Source organism: Nelumbo nucifera, chromosome 6 (genome assembly GCF_055504915.1).
Source record: "Nelumbo nucifera cultivar China Antique chromosome 6, China Antique-T2T, whole genome shotgun sequence".
In the NCBI taxonomy this organism is placed as follows: Eukaryota; Viridiplantae; Streptophyta; class Magnoliopsida; order Proteales; family Nelumbonaceae; genus Nelumbo; species Nelumbo nucifera.
The window spans coordinates 13,426,561-13,446,194 of NC_142654.1; positions in this window are offsets into that span (position 1 = coordinate 13,426,561).

Consider the following 19,634-nt stretch of genomic DNA (forward strand, 5'->3'; position numbering starts at 1 on the left):
TGTTGTCTTATTTGCACTCATTATCTATGTAAATTTTGCATCTAAAAAACTGATGAAAAATATGTACCACCTTCCTCCTATCTCAATTCTCTCTCATATAAAATGGAGACCACATCATTTTGCTTCCCATCTCACTCCCAAAAAAAGAACTGCCCTCCTACCTCCATTCTCTTGCATATAATGGAACCACAACATTTTAATTACTTTTTATTTTACCTTTCACAAATAAACAAGACAATATCAAATTTGAAGCAAAATATAACCATAATTTACACTTAGTCTATTTGCACCGTTATGCATTTGCACCAGTTTTTGCATTGCAACCAAATGCAGCCTTAAGGTTTACTACTAGCTATTTGTAGCAAGACCTGGATCAAAGTCATGCCTTCACCTGGGTTGGGGTATAGGGGTTTGGGGAGGGCTACCCCCATAAGACAATTATGCATATCCAACTCTAAACCAAAGAACTGAACCAATTATTAATTGGACTAATAGGGTTACTAGACCCAATTATATTTTGTAATATAATAATGTAAAGGATAAATTTCTGAAACCTCCCTTGAAGTTTAAGACCAGTACTGAAACCTCCCCTGAAGTTTTTGACCATTGTTGAAATCTCTCTCGAAGCTCAGTAATTGCAATAGAGCAAATACTATTGAGGCTAATTTCTACGAAAAAAACAATGCAAAATTTATGAACAACAAAAACAAGAGAATTTAAAGTTGCAACTTTACCATTGAGTGATTGGTATGAAGGACAAATTTGAAAAATAAAGCAATTTCAGAATTAGAACGGTTTGGCGTAGTGATTATTATGAAGAGAAATTTTGGAAAATAAGCATTTTTGTTAAAAGTAAATGCATGGGTATTTTAGACATTTTCATACCTTTTTTAGAAAATTCTACCAGAAGGGATACTTGCAACTGTATTAGAAAGTTCAGGTAAGGTTATTGCAATTATTAAACTTCAGGGGAGGTTTCAGCAATAGTCAGAAATTTCAGGGGGTTCAACAATTTACCCTAATTTAAAACATCATTCTTGATAATATAATTAATAAAAAGACAATAAAATAATAAGACTAAAAGGTTACTAAAAAACCCATGAGACCTTTTATATATTATTAAATACATAATTGGTTTATTACAGTAAAAACTGATCCTGAACCAATTAGAATTGGGGCACAAAATTCAAAATTAGAACAAATTTGCAATTCAGTTCTATCAAATAGACCTGGTCCATTGATAACCTTATTGCTGCTCCAAGAATTGTATAACCCCTTTTTCAGATTTATACACAAAAAGAAATCAATATTTTCGGTTTTTTTTCTTTTTTCTTTTTTTTTTTGTTGGGGATAAAGGAAAAGGTCTAAGGCAAAGTTATTAAGGATGACTTTCCCTTGAGCCAAAAGAGAGTTACCGTCACTGTCCCATAAGGCACAACTAATGCTGCTAGCTCTGGTGTCCTCTAAAAACCTAGCATCAAATAAGACGAAACATTGCATTCTAGAATAGAGGGTTGAGTACTCGTAGTCGTCGATTAGAGAGGTCCAATAGGGAAGATGCATTTGCACTCGTTTCATCCGTTGTGAACATTCATTGACTAGGGAATGGCACTATTGGGCCAAACGGATCGGGTCGGGGGCTGCCTAAAAACAAAAGCACTTTCTTCTTCAAAGCCACATAAAAGGACAAAGCAGTTCAACTACAATTCCCCTTCTGTTAAGACTAAGAGCAGCAGCCCTTTGTGGTAACTGCAGTGGAACACAATCTTCATATAAAGTTTTAGACTTTTAAGGATCGTTCGTTTATGAATAAGTTATTTATCCGGGTAAATATACTTACTTAGGTAAATACGAGTAAGTGCATTTTATCCATATTTCATTATTTCTCAAGTAAATAAGGTAATGACCATTTTAGTCATAAAATTCAATTATTAAAAGGGGCATTTCTGTCCCATTCAAGTGTTGGCAACTTCCCCCCCCCCCCCCCGTGGGAAAGTTATTTACCCACCTAGGAGATGGGTAAGTGATTGACAACTTTCCCCCAAGTAAGTGATACTTAGGAAAATAAGCTTTCCTTGGTCCCCACATAAATCTGAAAAAAGACCATGTCCCCCCCCTCTCAAAATCGAAAAAAAGAACGCCCCCTAAAGGGAACCTTTAAATGCCAAATGTATGTCCATGCAAGGGATCTGGTGGTGAGGTGACCATTCTAGTGTTGCTAACATGCCCCTCTCTCCTCCTTTGTCAGCCTGTACCCCAATTTAACAAAATAACAACCATCGTTTGTTAGCCCCAATATTATCATGTCCATTTTAAGGCTTTGTTCATTTTTAGGTAAGTCATTTAATTGGGTAAGTGCACTTATTCTGGTTAGTGTTACTCAGATAAGTGTATTTACTATTTTTTTTTATTTCTTAGGTAAAGACGTAAAGTTATATAATGACCATTTTATTCATAAAATGTTCATTATTGAAGGGATAATGTTGTCCCATCACGATTAGCAATTTTTCCAAGTCTATCCAAGTAAATGAGCTGCTTATGAAATCATTCTTTTCCATGGAACTCACTAATACCGAAACTGCAAAACATGAACGTGAGTTTCTTTCTTTTCCATGGGACCGACCAACTTACCCATCCCCATTTACCAAAAAACAAATGCCCCACTAAGCGATTCACTCCAAAGGGATAGGTAAAATGACCTAAGCCTCTACAGCATTGAAAATCTCCATGATAGCAGTAGAGTTCCACCGAGGAGGGTCTAGCAAAATTAGTAACTAGATCAAGGTTACAAGACTTTGGTCTTAGGGAGGAGATTTTAAAATTTGGAAATCCAGACCTGTGGGTAGGGGTGTCAACGGTATTCAAAAATCCGATTTCAAATTCAAGATTCGACATAATCGAATTGAATTCGGATATGACCTAATTCAATTTGATAAATATCCGAATTAAACTGATTATTTAATTCTTATATATAATATATAAAATATTTAAATATTTCATATATATTATATATATAATAATTAAATTATATAAATATTATATATATTTATAACTTTATATAAATAAAATATTTGTTTTATATATTTATTAATTATATAAAATAATTAACCAATCGAATTCAAATTGAATCGAATATTTGAATATTTAATCAAATTCGAATTCAGACATTGATTTTTAATATCCATCAGATATTGAATTTGAATTTGGATATCAGAATTTCAAATTGGATTTGAATTCAAATATGGTCTTATTCGATTTAAATTCAATCCGTTTACACCCTTACCCATGGGTCCTTCTAGATCCTAATGTTGCTTCTAGATCCCACTCTCCAAAGTACTCTTTTCTTGAGTAGTTGAAAGCCATAATAGATGATTCTTGCAAGTTCAAATCAGCCCCCCCACAAGATAATTTTCCACAACATCCCACAGCATATTCCTGCCATGTATTGAAAACATCTCCCGATGATAATATATCACGAGCCAAGGTCTATGATCTCGTAACAGTTTTACTCACCGTAGAAGGCAAGCCGGTTTTCACCATAGAGGGAGGGGAAAACTTCTCTTCTTCCCTATGTTGCCGTCTACCAAAGAATAAATGGGTTAGTTCGAGGAAACCCGACCTCCACTATAAGGTTTTTGGAAAGTTCAAGATGATCCATTTCATTACTTCGGAGGAGAATATATAGAGTTTACAATAAGAACAATAAGGAGAAATATACGAAAAAACTAACTACTGGAGAGTCCTCTCCTTGTTCTCAGCAACTAAATTACTTACGTATAGGTTACGTTAACTATTCTAACAAATATTCAAACTAAAACAAAGGTCCTCCTAATTTCAATACTGGTCCTCCGAAGTTCAATAATGTCGTTGCATGCATCATGCTAACGTGGCAACTTATGGGTTGGCTCCACCGTTGGCTCGTGACAGCTCACCCTCCCTTTGCAAGGCCCAAGTCCACTGGGCCAAAATCAGGAAACTGGTAACATACGACAGATTCACTTTCCCAAGTAGCTTCAGCAGGGGATTTGTTCTTCCAATGAATAAGCAACTCTTGTTGACCATTTCGCATACGAGTGTCTAGTATAGACTGTGGCTGGAGAGGCTCCTCTGAGTCATGCAATGTGGGTAATTGAGGTTGTATTTGAGTAGTAGGCCCCACATGTCGCTTGAGAAGGGACACATGAAAAACCGGATGGATTTTGGACCCTTGGGGCCGGTCCAGTTTATAATCTACAGGCCCAATTCGCTGTAGGATCGTGAATGGGCCGTAATACTTGGGTGCCAGCTTCATATTTCTCTTGAGTGCCACTGATAGCTGACGATAAGGCTGCAGTTTGAGGTAAACCAACTCTCCTTCCTGGAATTGTAATTCCCTGTGGCTTCTATCATAAACCCGTTTCATTCTTTGTTGGGCTTCGTGTAGTTGCAATTGCAAATCTTTCAGTGCCATGTCTCTGTCAATCAGGGCCCTTTCCACCGCTTCACTCTTGGCCGTTCCTGGTATGTAGGAAATAAGAGTAGGGCGTACCCTTCCATAAACGGCCTCGTATGGGGTTCGCTTAATAGAAGAATGCCAACTTATATTATAACAGAACTCAGCCCATGCTAGCCATTTGCACCAAGTTTGGGGCCTTGAACCCACAAAGCATATTTCAAGAGTTCTATTAGTAGCTTCAGTTTGCCCATCTGTTTGGGGGCTGATAGGCAGAGCTGAAGTTGAAGTTAGTCCCTTGAAGTTGAAACAATTCTCGCCAAAATAGGCTAGTAAATGCAACATCTCTATCACAGGTAATAGAGGTAGGCATGTCATACAATTTAAAGATATTATCAAAGAAAATTTGAGCGATACCTGGGGCTGTATACGGGTGGGTGACCGCTATGAAGTGTGCATACTTTGTAAGTCGGTCCACTACTACATAAATCACTGTCTTCCCATGGCAGTTGGGTAAACCCTCTATGAAGTCCATAGAGATGTCAGCCCATATTTCTCTTGGAATTGGTAACGGTTTCAGAAGCCCAACAGGTCTAATATGTTGCTCTTTGACTCTCTGGCACGTGTCACAACTTCGTATGAAAGCCTTGGTTTGTTGCCTCATTCCCTGCCAGTAGAATGTGGACTGTAACCTTTGGATGGTTTTCACATACCCTTCATGTGTAGATTATGAAATTGGGCTAAGATATCTGCTATTAGGGGGGATTTCTCTTCTAAGTAGATTCGGCCTCTAAAGAAAAGCACCCCTTCTTTACAACTTCAAGGGCCTACAGCTTCACCTACCTCCTGAAGTTGGATGAGACGTTGTATTTGAGGGCTCTTTTGATGTTCTGTTCTAATAGCTTCAACCCAATCAGGTATAGGCTTGGATAGAGCTATGAGATGGCCCACTTCAACTCCATTTCCAGGATCAACTTCAAATCTTCTTGATAGTGCATCAGCTACCCGATTTTCAGCTCCCTTCTTGTATTCTATTGTGAAGTCAAACCCCATTAATTTGTACAGCCACCTCTGTTGAGCCACTGTGGTGATTTTCTGCTTCCATAAATATTTAATACTCTGTTGGTCAGACCCCCACAATGAGCTTTCGTCCCAGCAAATAGTGTCGCCACTTTTGTACTGCCAGCACCAATGCAAGGACTTCCTTTTCGTAGGTGGACAACAATATGTTCTTCCCTTGTAACGCTCGACTGATGAAGGCGATTGGACGTTGTCTTTGCATTAACACCGCACCAACACCACTTCCTGAAGCGTCACACTCTACCACGAATGTTTTGAGAAAAATCGGGTAGTGCTAGGGCTGGGGCTTTGGCTTTGGTCATCATAGTCTAGAGTTGCTGAAATGCAGCTTCTAACTCAGGGATCCATGTAAAGGCATTCTTCTTAAGCATGTGTGTTAAAGGGGCTGCAATCTTTCCATACCCCTGTATAAATTTTCGGTAATAACCAGTGAGACCCAAAAATTCACGCATGAATTTAAGTGAATGGGGCGTAACCCATTCCATCATAGCAGCAACTTTGTCTGGATCTATAGCCACCCCTTTCTGGCTAATGATGTGGCCAAGGTATTTGACTTCATTTTGTCCAAACTGGCACTTCTCTTCCTTCACATGTAATTGGTGGATCCACAAGGTACTGAGAACAGTGGTCAAATGCTGTAAGTGTAGTTCCCAAGATGTGTTGTACACTAATATATCATCTAGCACAAATTTCCTTAAATAATTTTTATTGTGATTTGGTTGAGTGCACGATAATCCACACACATGCATCACGTTCCATCTTGCTTCTTGACCAAGATCACTGGTGAAGAGTATGGGCTGCAACTAGGTTGGATCATGCCAAATGCTAATAATTCTACGACAATGCGCTCAATTTCTGCCTTTTGATATTGGGGATATCGGTATGGGCGCACACAAACAGGCCAAGATCTTGATGTGAGAGTGATCTTGTGATCGTGGGCCCGAACAGGAGGAAGCCCACGAGGCTCACTGAACACATCTTGGAATTTATGTAATACCAGCTTAAGTGATGGTGAAATATCTGACTTCAAGCTAGGTGGGCTGGGTGGTGAGGAATGTAGCTGTAATAACACTCCTGACTCCATTCTTCGAATCAAAGGGTTGGACCCCGCGTAATGTGATTTCCCTTCCACCCACACAAAACTTCATTTGTAGTCTTTTAAAATCCCACCATATAGGACTAAGTGTGGCTAGCCATTGAGTGCCTAAAACTACTTCATACCCATCCAATGGAAGCAAATCAAAATCCATTAACAGAGGCTCACCTTGCAGAACTAAGGTCACACCTGTACATTTCCCAAGAGATACCAATTTCTGTCCATTTGCAACTGAAACTTCAACCCGCCTTCTTCCACTAGGGGATAGCCCCACTCGTTCAGAGAGGTGAGGACTAAGAAAATTGTGTGTGCTTCCCGAATCAATGAGAGCCACGATCTTTTCTTCTCCCAAGGTTCCATCCACTTTCATAAGTTTGGGTAAACAGGTTGCAGAAATGGCATGAAGGGGTGCTTCGTTGAGGTCGTCTTCTATCTCCATCTGTACATCACCATCCTCTTCCTCCCAACATCATTCAATCACAAAGAGCTGCTTACACCGATGCCCGGGAGCAAGCTTCTCATTACAGTTTGTAGCAAAGACCCTTCTCACGTCATTCCCGAAGTTCATTGGGTGTCAACCGTCTCACCGGAAGTGTAGAAGGGGAGACTCCTATCTCCTTCACTGCTTCTGGTCGACGATTATCTATGGTTGCAGCACGACGCATCGACAAGTTTCTTGCTTCGTACAACCGAGCCAATCCTGTAGCTGATGAGAGATTGGCTGGTTGAGCTGCTACCACCTCAGCCCGCAAGGTCTCCTTCAATCCACTTATGAAGCAGCTAACTTGGTGAGCCGGGGCGAGACAACCGACCCATGTGAGTAAGTTTTCAAACTGTTTTTGGTATTCCCGCACTATACCAGTTTGACGGAGTTTGGCGAGGTCTCCAAAAAAATCCTGGTATTGTGTTGTAGGACCGTAGCGCTAATGGACTTGGCGTTTGAAGCCTTCCCATGAGAGCTCTTCATGATTCTGCTTAAGGAATTGGAACCACAGTTGGGCGTCTCCCTCTAGATGAACTGACGCCGTCAGCACCTTTTCTTCCTCTAGAACTCCTTGCCACTCGAATATCTGCTCAGCTCTACAAAGCCAACTTGTTGGATCATCATTCCCGTTATAGCGTGGGAATTCCAGTTTTAGACTTTTAGACATCGAACGTGGTGTGCTGCTGGAGCCACTTGCCCGATCCCCAAACGTCTTCAAGGGTGAACTTGATGCCTCCACTGTTTCCTTCCCTTTTGACCCTTCCAAACGATCGAACTTAGCTAAAAAGTTCTCTATCATCTAGTTCATCTTTTCCATTAACTGCTCATGACTAGCCACTAAAGACCCGACTTCTCCTTCGATTTGTGAGAAATGCCTCTTATAGTTGGGATCCATAGTTGGCTCTGATACCAGTTTGTCACGAGCCAAGGTCTGTGATCTCGTAACAGGTTTACGATACCTCCACTATAAGGTTTTTGGAAAGTTCAAGATGATCCATTTCATTACTCCGGAGCAGAATATATAGAGTTTACAATAAGAATAATAAGGAGAAATATACGAAAAAACTAACTACTGGAGAGTCCTCTCCTTATTCTCAGCAACTAAATTACTTACGTATAGGTTACGTTAACTATTCTAACAAATATTCAAATTAAAACAAAGGTCCTCGTAATTTCAATACTAGTCCTCCGAAGTTCAATATTGTCATTGCAGGTTCATGCTAACGTGGCAACTTATGGGTTGGCTCCACCGTTGGCTTATGACATAACATCAGAAATGATGAGACATGTTCCTAATATATGACGAGATGTTCTGTAGACGTTATCAGTAGATTTACATGTATCCCAAAAAACCTTAGTCTAGCTTTTTTTTTTTTTTTCTATTATTATTGGACTTTTCAGCCGTTCTCTCCTCTCACTCAGTTTCCCACTTGCATATTTCCCACAAAAGGTACTGTGGAACTGAATCCCTAGAGGCCTAAAATAGAATGTAACCAGACAAAGATTGCATTTTAGACTTACTTCAAGGCAAGTGAGGTCTCTGCCATAAGAAAACATTGTCCCAACATGATCGTGGCAAATATGATGGGCCCCAGCCTCATGGTGAGATATATGGACACAGACTATGTTGGTACCTTGTTTGTACAATTTTTGTTGTGAGCAGATCCCACTCCGTGAGATCTATCTATTTTAGTATTCTTTAGGGTGATGTTTGGTGCATCTTTCAATATGCAGAAAGCTCGAAAGCTCAAAAGCTCAAAGAATAGTCTTTTTCCATTTGGTATCACGTAGACCAAAAGATGTGAATACAAGCACTCGGAAAGACTGAAAAAGACAAAAATCAAGAAGCTTCAAATGAAGGTTTTGGTCTTTCCACACTGAAAAAAGCCATTATAGCTGTTTTTAACAGTCCGGTAGACCATGATGCAAATCAAACGGTCTTGATATTTAAAAACAAAACTCCAAAAGCTCAGCACGTATTCTTATCCATTGGATTGTTGAAGGATCTACCTAAAAAGATATGTCAAAAGCCCCTAATTTTTTTTTTTAATTTATACTTCTTTTTTCTACATATAAAATTGAAACAAAGTTCTCTAGCCTCTATCTATTCTATTCTTTTCTGGTTTTGCTGAAAGATATTTTTCTTTTTCTTTTTTTGTTTTTCCAAGGAATCTTGTCACATTACTTAGATATTTTTCCTTTTCTTTTTTATTTTCCAAAAGGGAAATATTTCAGTTCGGTTTCATTCAACTGATTAAATGGACCATAAATTAAATTCAATTTAATACTCGGCTTTAGATTATTGTCAGTCAATTTCAGTTTGCATTAATGTCAATCCGATAGTTTCGGTTGATTTGACAAATTTACGTGAAATCGAACCAAACCAACCTGTGTACAAACCTAATATTTTTTAACTGTGAGTTGATGGTTCAACCATCTAACTAGACCCTGCAATTGGGTTGGGTCAAGGTATTTTAGGTTGATTTCGGGTTGGGTTGTCAAATGCTAGACCCTAACCTTAAATGTTTGGGTTAGGGTTGACCCATGGGTCAATTTGGGTCATCCCAAAAAATAATTAAAATTAAAAAAATAAAGAAAAATTACATGAAAAATGTCAAAATTAAAAGAATTAACCTTAAAATTCCAAATATATAATAAAAGCTTGAACATTTAACAATTTAAAGAGTAAATAATAAAAAGTAAAGACTAAATAGAAAAAAATAAAGAGTGGAAACTTCTAACAATGTATAAATAATCCCAATTAGACTTGACAATCGGACCAGCGGGTTGACCCATAACCCAACCCAACCCAACCCAGTTTTTTCGGGTCGGGTCGGGTCGGGTCATTTTCACATTCGAGTTGCTAAATATGAGACCTTAACCCTATTTTTACGGGTTGGGTTGGATTCACGGGTTGAGTCAACTTTTTGTCAGGTCTACATTTAACCCATCACCCAATTAAGAGAGTAGTTGAGGTAACTATAAACCTCTTTAATTCCCTAAAAACATTTAACTTGGTTAGAATTTTGTTGATTTGAATGGATTAGGGGGTTTTCTATAATATGAATGTTTTGTTTTCAGTTGTTTTTGAAATGAAAACATCTAACATTTAACCTATCACCCAATGAAGAGGGTGGTTGAGTTGAGGTTACCACAAACTTGTTAATGCCCTAAAAATATTTAACTTGGCTACAAATTTTTCAATTTGAATGGTTTAGGGGGTGTTCTTCAACATGAGTGCTTTTGTTTTTAAAATCATCACATCAATAAAAAACAAAAACATGTTCTTGAACTCTATTTTTGTTTTCAAAGATAAAAACAAGTTGGTTTTGTTTCATAAAATAATACATGTTTTTGTAATCATCAAAATAATGGTTTTTAAAACAAAAACAAAATTTTATAGTGTAAAAGTATATTGGTTTTGCTTCAAAAAAATATTGATTTTGTTAATATAGCAATTGTTTTTGTTTTGAAAAATAAAATAAAATAAAATTGCCAAACACCTCGTTACCCTATAGTAAGGTCTATTGTAGAGTAAACTCATCCCATTAAAAACCTGACATATTATCTTAATCCCTAATAAGGCAAACTCAAACTCAACCCGCTTATGTAAGACCATAAATAGAATCAAATTGGATATACCAATATCGAAATTCAATCCGTGGGACGTTATTATCATTGCGAATGCACAAATTACTGAATGAGTAACAAAAACGGGAAAAAAAATCAATATGAGAGGGTGTTTTAGAGTTTACATCTGCGCTCCACAACATCTTACGGCACATCCCCGCCGTGTATTGGAAACATCTCCCGATGATAGTACCACAATCGATGATGTCATCATCAGGAAATGTACCCAATACACAGTGGGAATGTGCTGTGGGATGTTGTGGGGTGCCTCCATGTGGGGCGTAGATCTGAACTCGGTGTTTTAGGGGATACTCACAACAATCACAACAATGAATGTTTTTATTTTCATTTAGTTTCCAAATTACCACATCAGCAACAACAAAAAAACATTATTGAAAGTAAAATAGATTGATTTTTACAATCTTACATTAGGAATATCTTCATATTTATATACTTTATTTCATGAGAAAATATTCCCAATACAAGATTGCAAGAGACTATTCGAACGATATGAACATGAACTTGCCCTGACCAAAGTTGGTCTCCTCATGGGTAGAATTTGAGCAACATGATAGATAGACGGTTGAATCAGAGGATATTGATGTAGCGCAATCTAACTGCTCCCAGTTGGAGGTGATCTGGCTTCCAGATGAACGGACTGAACTTGCAAGGATATCAGAGAACCCGAGGATGCTAACCCGGCGAGGTCGCTCCGATGCTTAAGTCAGTAGGCTAGTAGCGAGCTGAAATTGCTTTGAAAGTAGAGAGCTTGAGAGCAGGAAAATCACGCATACCTTGCATCCCCGAGGGGTGGAGCCCTTATATAATGGAGTCCTCGTGGGTTTCGTGGAGTGGTTCCGGGATCCTCGTCACGATGAGATCCGCTTCCGCGTTAATGGGGGATAACTGATAGGGTTTATCGAGTCCGCCCGAATTGGTCGGGGGAGATAATGCTGGCTGTTACGTGGCGTGATCCCATGAAGTCTGGGAACTGTCGGTGGGATTTTCGGGATCACCACGTAGTGGCGTGCTGGTATCCCCAGACTGATGTCTTTAAGTCTCGAACGGGGTTGGATGCCAAAGTGCCTTAACATCGGGCTGTTCTTGTTTGCGATCTGGTACCAAGTCGATCTCGTCCCAAGGTGAGCTTGTTCCAAGGTCAATTTAGCTCGGGGTGGTTGGGTACCCGAGCTCGATCTGCCGTGGACTCGTTAAGCTGAGTTGTCATCTTTTAATTAGGTCGTGTCCACGTGTCCCCCTGTTACGAAGTCGGACCAAATCACCGTTCATCAGATATCTTTGAATCAGTCAGTCGTTATCTTAACCAAGATGTTTGTGTCTTTGATTATTTCTAGTCAACCAAATTGTAAAATATATAAAATTCAAAGGATCTTCACTTTAGGTTCTGTTTGTTCCTCCATAAATTAAAGCTAATATTTTGAAATTGAAATATTCTAACTATTATTTCTCCATCCTACTTTCATCTTTTCTGATTTGCCTTGATCTAAATGGAAAAGAAAACAATATTTTCATTATTAAAGGGGATAAAATATTACTGAAAATAACATATATATCAACTGAAAAAAAAATCCTTAAAACAAACACAGACTTAAGAGGCCTTATTAGGAGGATTAAAAATGTCAACGGATCCAAGCAATTCTAACCCAAATCCAATTCGCTCTAACTAAATAAAGAGGGATAGTGGGCCACGTGCGATTAGACCTGTTCATGAATTGGGTTCTCGCTTGATTTTTATTAAAATTTGAATGAATCCGGCCCAAAGCCCGATTTAAAGATAGTGTTGATGAGGGCAGATTTGGCCCTCCAGTGAAATTGCGACACGTGGCACCTCGTGACAACTAGGCAAGCCCCAAAACAACAACTTACCAAGTTGGTCCCCCCCCGGGCACTGGTCTGGCCGGCCTGGCGTGACCTGCGCGACCTGGCCGGATCGGGCCCGGACACAGGCGCCGACCTGGCAATCTGGCCCGGATGCAGGCGCCGACCTGGCAATCTGGCCCGGACACAGGCGCCGACCTGACAACATGACCCGAACACAGGCGCCGACCTGATGACCTGACCCGAACACAGGCGCCGACCTGGCAACCTGGCCGGACACCGACCCGCCGACTGACACAGGCGCCGACCTGACAACATGACCCGGACACAGGCGCCGACCTGATGACCTGACCTGGACACAGGCGCCGACCTGGCAACCTGGCCGGACACCGACCCGCCGACTGACACAGGCGCCGACCTGGCAACCTGGCCCGGACACCGACCTGCCGACTGACACAGGCGCTGACCTGGCAACCTGGCCCGGACACCAACCCACCGACTGACACAAGCGCCGACCTGGCAACCTGGCCCGAACACCGACCCGCCGACAGACACAGGCGCCGGCCTGGCAACCTGCCCGGACACCGACCCGTCGACTGACAGGCGCCGACCTGACAACCTCGAGGAGTTCATCACCGTACCCCGGTTCTGACGGGATATGACGTCTTACCATTTGAAGGCTTTTTACCCACCTAACCCGCGAGGGCACCACTATATAAGGACTCCGACCCCCAATGCCAAGAGAAGAAAAAAGAGGATGGTAACCCCCGCTCTCTAGCTCTCTCATTTCTCTCCAAGCCCTCTGTAATCAGAATGCTAACTTAGGCATCAGAGAGTCCCCGCCGGGAAAATACCCCCGGGTCCTCTGATTCAGTTCCCGCAGGTCCCTCAGCTCCCGCCGTCTACAAAGGAGAGAAAATCACCTCACGCAGGGGGTAGTCGGGTAGCGCTGCACCAGGGAGCTCCACCATCCTCTGAGTTGCAGACCGCCTAGGAGCAAGTCAAGTGACGAGTTCGCCATCAGGGAGCACTACCAGGAAGTTCGCCACCAGGCAGTTCGCCACCAGGGAGCACTGCCGGGCAGTTCGCCACCAGGCAGTTCGCTCAGGCAGTTCGTCACCAGGCAATTCGCCATCATGCAACGCCACCAGGCAGTTCGCCATCAGGCAGTTCGCCACCAGGCAGTTCGCCATCAGGCAGTTCGCCATCAGGCAGTTCGCCACCAAGCAGTTCGCCATCAGGCAGTTCGCCATCAGGCAGTTCGCCACCAGGCAGTTCGCCACCGGGCAGTTCGCCGCCGGGCAGTTCACCACCAGGCAGTTCGCCACTAGGCAGTTCGCCACCAGGAAGCATCACCAGGCAGTTCGCCACCAGGCAGTTCTCCCCCGAGAAGTTCGCCACCAAGTAGCTCATCACCAAGGCACGTCACCACCAGGTCAAACACGAGGTACTTAGCCAAAAAATTTTACACATCCCAAAAAATGGTACGTGACCAAAAACGGTTACATCAAGTGTAAAGTCGGACCCCAAGCCCAGCTCATGAATAGGTTTAGATGAGATGCATGAAAAAATCATAAAATTACTCTAATATCAAAGGGTTAGATTTAACATGGATTCTCCTGCGCATAACGTGGCTCTGAGAGCAAAGACTCATTTGCAGGACTGTTTTTTTGTGTGACAGCTATCCTCAAGGAAAACAGATGTAATGGACTTTGTGAATATTATTCCTAGCTAATATAATGCGTTTATCTTTCAAAAAAAAACTCAAACCGAATCAAACCTAAAACCCGATAAAGACTGACCCGACCCTAATCCAATAGAGCTGTCCTTTTATAGGCTTCATTCTTTCTCATTTTTTAAGGCCTTCTTAGGCTGAAACAGTGAGCTTGTATCTCTGGTTTGCGTTATAATGTATTGAAGCTACACTACTTGGATCACAACCCCCTTTCACTCCCATATGAAAGATTCCAATAGAATGGTATCTGTTGTAACTAGCTAGCAGTTACATTATATCTTCATGATTGTGATCCCATTTATGAAATTGCTCAAGAGATTCAAACAAATTTGTTACTAAATCAATGGAAGCATTCAACAAAATTGATCCTTAAAAAAAAACAGAATTGATAAAAGAATTTGTATGTCAACGTCAAGTTTTTGTCTACATATACTATGACATTCCTCTCATTCCTCTCAAGCAAGAGGAAATCAAACTGAGAGGTTGATTGTTGCTTGCTGGTGCTGGTGATGGGGAAAATGTTAATTGATCTGGATTGCATAATCCTCTTGGTGGTGATTATCGCTCTCCTCCTAGTATATATCTTTAACCAGCAACCACGGCCTTGGGCTTGTTTTTCCGGTTACCAGTGCCATTGACGGAAATTCTCCTTGTTTTCTTATCATGGTTGTTATCTTCTGCTTGCTATCTATGTATCATACCAAATATTAAGCACTTTTCATCAGAAGCATACCAAATCTTGTTCTACCAAGCTTTAAGAGTTGTATGTGAGGTTTATCTTTTTCTCTTTCTTTTTTGTCTTCTTTCTGTTGAGTAGAATAATAGATTGCATACATTAATGGGCACTAAGGATGTGGTTGATGATGAATCCAAAGGCTCCCTATCTCATTAACTGTCAGGATTGGCCTCATAATTCATCTTCATGGCCAAAAGAAATGTACTGAGGTTTCTAAGGCTCACAATTTGACAGAGAACGATCTTAATTTATTGATTTTTTTAATATACTTTTTTATGGTATTCGAATTCTTTTCTCATACATGGATTATGGTTATTATTAGGATTTATAGCGATTGAATCTGCACACAACAAAAACTGTTCCAACATGATCTGTGCCCCTGGATCTATAGGCTTCAGCTTCCTCTACCAAGAATTTCTCAGGGAAACATTAATTTGATGGGATGTTCTTACAAACTACAAAATTCCATAACTGTCACTCAATTCTTATTTTTTGCCGAACCAAATATAGCTAGGGGTGAGCATTCAATTTATTTGATTAAAAACCGAAGTGAATAAATCGCAATTTTTAAAATTGAAATAAAAAATAAAAAATGAACCAAAACCGAATTACAATAAAACCAAAATAACTGAACTGAAAATTTCAGTTAAAAACCGAATTTAATTAATACTAGGAGAGGGCCCCTGCATTGCAGGGGCTAGTGGAATTGTAGAAGTAATTTAATAAAATGATAAAACAAAAACTATGTGCTTGAAAAAGGTGAGGGAAAAATTTAGCAATTTTAATAAAATGATAAAAAATATCAAAGTTTTTATCAAAATCGGATTTAGTCGGTGTAAACCCCATTTGACCAGCTTTAATAACCAGTTTTAATAAAATAGCATATTATATATTGTATATTATATATTATATAATGAATTTTAGTTAATTCAATTTTTTGATTAATCAAATTTCTAAATCTGAAAACCAAAACCAAAAATTGGAATTGCTAAAAACTGAATTAATCAAATTGAATTACCCAAAAACCGTAATCAAAATTTTTGGTTCAATATTTTGGTTTTAACCAAATAATGCTCACCCCTAAATATAACCTTATTTATAAAACCATTGTCAGGGTTTATGTACTCAAATTAACCCAGCTAGCATCTATACTATTAAAAAGTTGATATTTGCCTTAGTTTTTGAATAAGTCAGAAAAAATAATTTGACTATAATATCCTCTTATATTCTTTCCCTTTAGTTATATACGTCCATAAAACATACCCTTACACTAATTTTTATAAATTCATTAGCTTTATTGCTTGAAAATTTGTCTAAATATTAGAACCAATAATTGAACACTCCAGCATCATCATTAATATGTATGTATCCTAAGAGTGGCAATTTGTGACATAAATGGGTGTTTCAGTGGGTTTGAAAAACGGGTTGACAACCCACCAGATCAACTTTAAATGGGCATACTTGAATGGGTAATGGATACCTGTTACAGTGTGTGTGGGGTGCAGTTTCAGTTAGGTCAGACCCATTCAGCTCAACCCAAGACCAATTTACCCAAATCACCCAGTTCGTTCTCCATGAATAGACTTATTTACAGGTTGGGCTTCGGACTTGACTTTACATTGTTTTAGGTTTGGATTCAAATTAAGTACATTCAAATTTTGATAAAAGCCAAATCTGAATCCGGCCGATAAACAGCCAAAAGTCAGAAACGAAGTGATAATACTTTCTCTCTTTTGAGTTTTGAGAGCTTATTAAACTTAAGAGCTGCAAAACTCAATCAAGTTGGTTTCTCAAAATTTTTTTGGATTAAAGCATTTATATATTCCATTAGAATTACGATTTTTTTTAAAGAACCGGTCTTGACAGATTAGGAGCTTTCTATGGTATCTGAAAATTTTTGACCAATCAGTTAGGATTGATTTGGAAGGAATACAATGCTAAACCTTGTATTTTGTATTATTTTATATACATTTGTAATGTACATATTTCATATTTGTATTTATTTGTACTCTTTCCGAAGTGAGCCTATAAAATATATGCAGTACAAATCTATACAAAATATAAGCTTTTACACTCTACATATTTGTATTTATACTCCTTACATTCCAAATGGAGCCTAAAGTTTGGAAGAAGTATAAATATAAATATAGTGTAAAACCTTGTATTTTATATGTATTTATATTATACATATTTGTATTTTTACTCTTTTCAACTGAACCTCATTTTCTCACAAATATTAAAACGTTTCTATTCTCGATACATTGTTGCTCCTATTGTCTCGCCCATTTTTTCTTAAGGAATAGTTTTGACTTTGTATTTTGTATTATTTTGTATGCATTTGTATTGTTTATATTTATATTTGTTCTCTTTCCAAACTGACCCTAAACCATAATAAAGAAAAAAGAACATCACCTCAAGTGGTTGAGGCTGATCACTATCCATACCTACCCATGAAACACTACTTCTGTGCATTGGAAACATTTCTAAGATGTTCCTCATTTATGACTACGATCTCATGTAGGGTAGGTGTGGATAGAATTGTAGTGGGTTGGAAATCCGGACTCCTGATCACTAATGGAGCCTTGCCACAGGAAAAAAAAAAAAATCAGATCTGCACCCCACAACGTCCTATAGTATATCCCCGTTGTGTATTGGAAACATCTCCCAATAATAATACCAGAATTGATGATGTCATCATCAGAAAATATTCCTAATACACAGCAGGGATGTGCCATGAAACATTGTGAGGCGCCCTCGGCGCAGATGTAAACTCGAAAAAAAAAGTCTCATGTCGAACTCCTATTTGTAGGGTATGTCGACCCTCTACTGAGAAGCACTTTGATGATAAAGGGTAGACCTTTGGATCACAGAATACTTTGTCCACTACAAACCCATCAGATAGTCGATATAATGCATGTGGTCTGACATAAACTTGTATTTTTATTAATTAAATTTGGTTAGGTTTGAGTAGGCAAGTAAAGTGTTGCAATGCATGGGGTGGAATAAAAGTTCGGTTAGGTTTGGGTTGTCAAGTTTAAATTTTTAATAGAATTTTGGTTAGGTTTCGGCCGGACCACAATCTATTAAGTTTTTAATAGGTTGAAGCCTGACCCACAATCCAACTCAATTCATCTAATTTATATCCTTAGTTTATTAGTGAGAGTCAAAAGGGGTTTAAAGAGATTTAAGAGAAAAGGTAATTCATTTTGATCTGTTAATCACAGGAATGCTACCTACACTTACCTAGAAAACAATACAGCCTTACATCAGGAATATCTCCTATACTTGTATGTTGCTATTCATAGGAAGATATTCTCGATGTACAGCTATAAAATCTTATGAGTAGTGTGGAGTAAGGTTCAAAATATCAATACATACCGGTGGTCTCCCGATAGGCCCCTACAGTGAGTGTTTCAAGGTCTGACCTGATTTAGGGGGTAGACAGACCTTAAACCAATCTCTCTAAACCAGTTTGAAAAAAAAATACAGATTGATATGCCCCAACTGGCATATCGGCCTGTATTAATATTTTGAACCATAGTGTAGAGTAGTGTTTTTGTGCTTAGCAAATCCATAATGGGATTTAATAGGGGAGGGGAGCAGAAAAAAATAATAGAATCTATTGAAGCAACCCACAGCCCTACCCACAAGACACTAAGCTGGCTGCTCATTGGGAACATCTCCCCAGGTTACAAGGGAGTTGTTCCTGATGTGCAACTGGCCAACTGTAGTGGCATGTGAGCAAGGCAGTGGAAAGAGTTTGTGGGTAAGAGATCCGAGCTGGTGCTGACCCCATCTATTCAGTAATTTAGAGTCTTATCCAAATATCTAATTGCTCAAGAGTTTCAAATTAAAGAAATCTATTACAAAATCAATGGAATCTTGCAACAAAATGATTTGAAGAAGGAATTAATAAAAGACTTTGTATGTCAACGTCGAGTGTAGATATAGAAATATCATGTCATGAGACTGTGTCCTCTCACCCCTCTCATCTCCTTTAGAACTGCTTTCAGAAGAAAACAAGCAAGAGAGGAAATCTGATTGAGGTAGTTCCTTGCTGCTGCTGCTGCTGCAGATGGGGAGGCTGATCATTGATGATGTGGAATGCCTATTCATCTTTGTGATAGTTCTGGCTGGGCTCATAGCATGCCACCTAATTAAGCAGCCACCGCGACCGCGGCCGCGAGTTTGTGTCAAAGTTCACTGGTGGTGCAGTTGTGACTGCTGTTGACACAAATTCTGCTTATTTGCTTATTGTTTTTGTCGATCTTCTGCTTGGTATCATTATATCATACCAAATATTAAGCACTTCTAATAAAAAGTAGTATTTCAATGTTATGTTGGTATATCTTGGTTTAACTGTTGTATGGTGAAGTTTATTGGACTTCAACCTTTTCTTTTTCTGTTCTCCTCCCTTTTCTGTCTTTCTTTGTTGAGTAGATTACTTGCATTGAGCCCAAAAGGCCCCCTACCTCATCAACTGTCAGGATTGGCCTCATGATTCTTCCTCAAGGCCAAAAATATGTACTGAAAAAGGAGTTTTATGCACTGAGAAAGGGATGATGATCTTCATCTTAATTCATTGATATTTTCTTATTCATT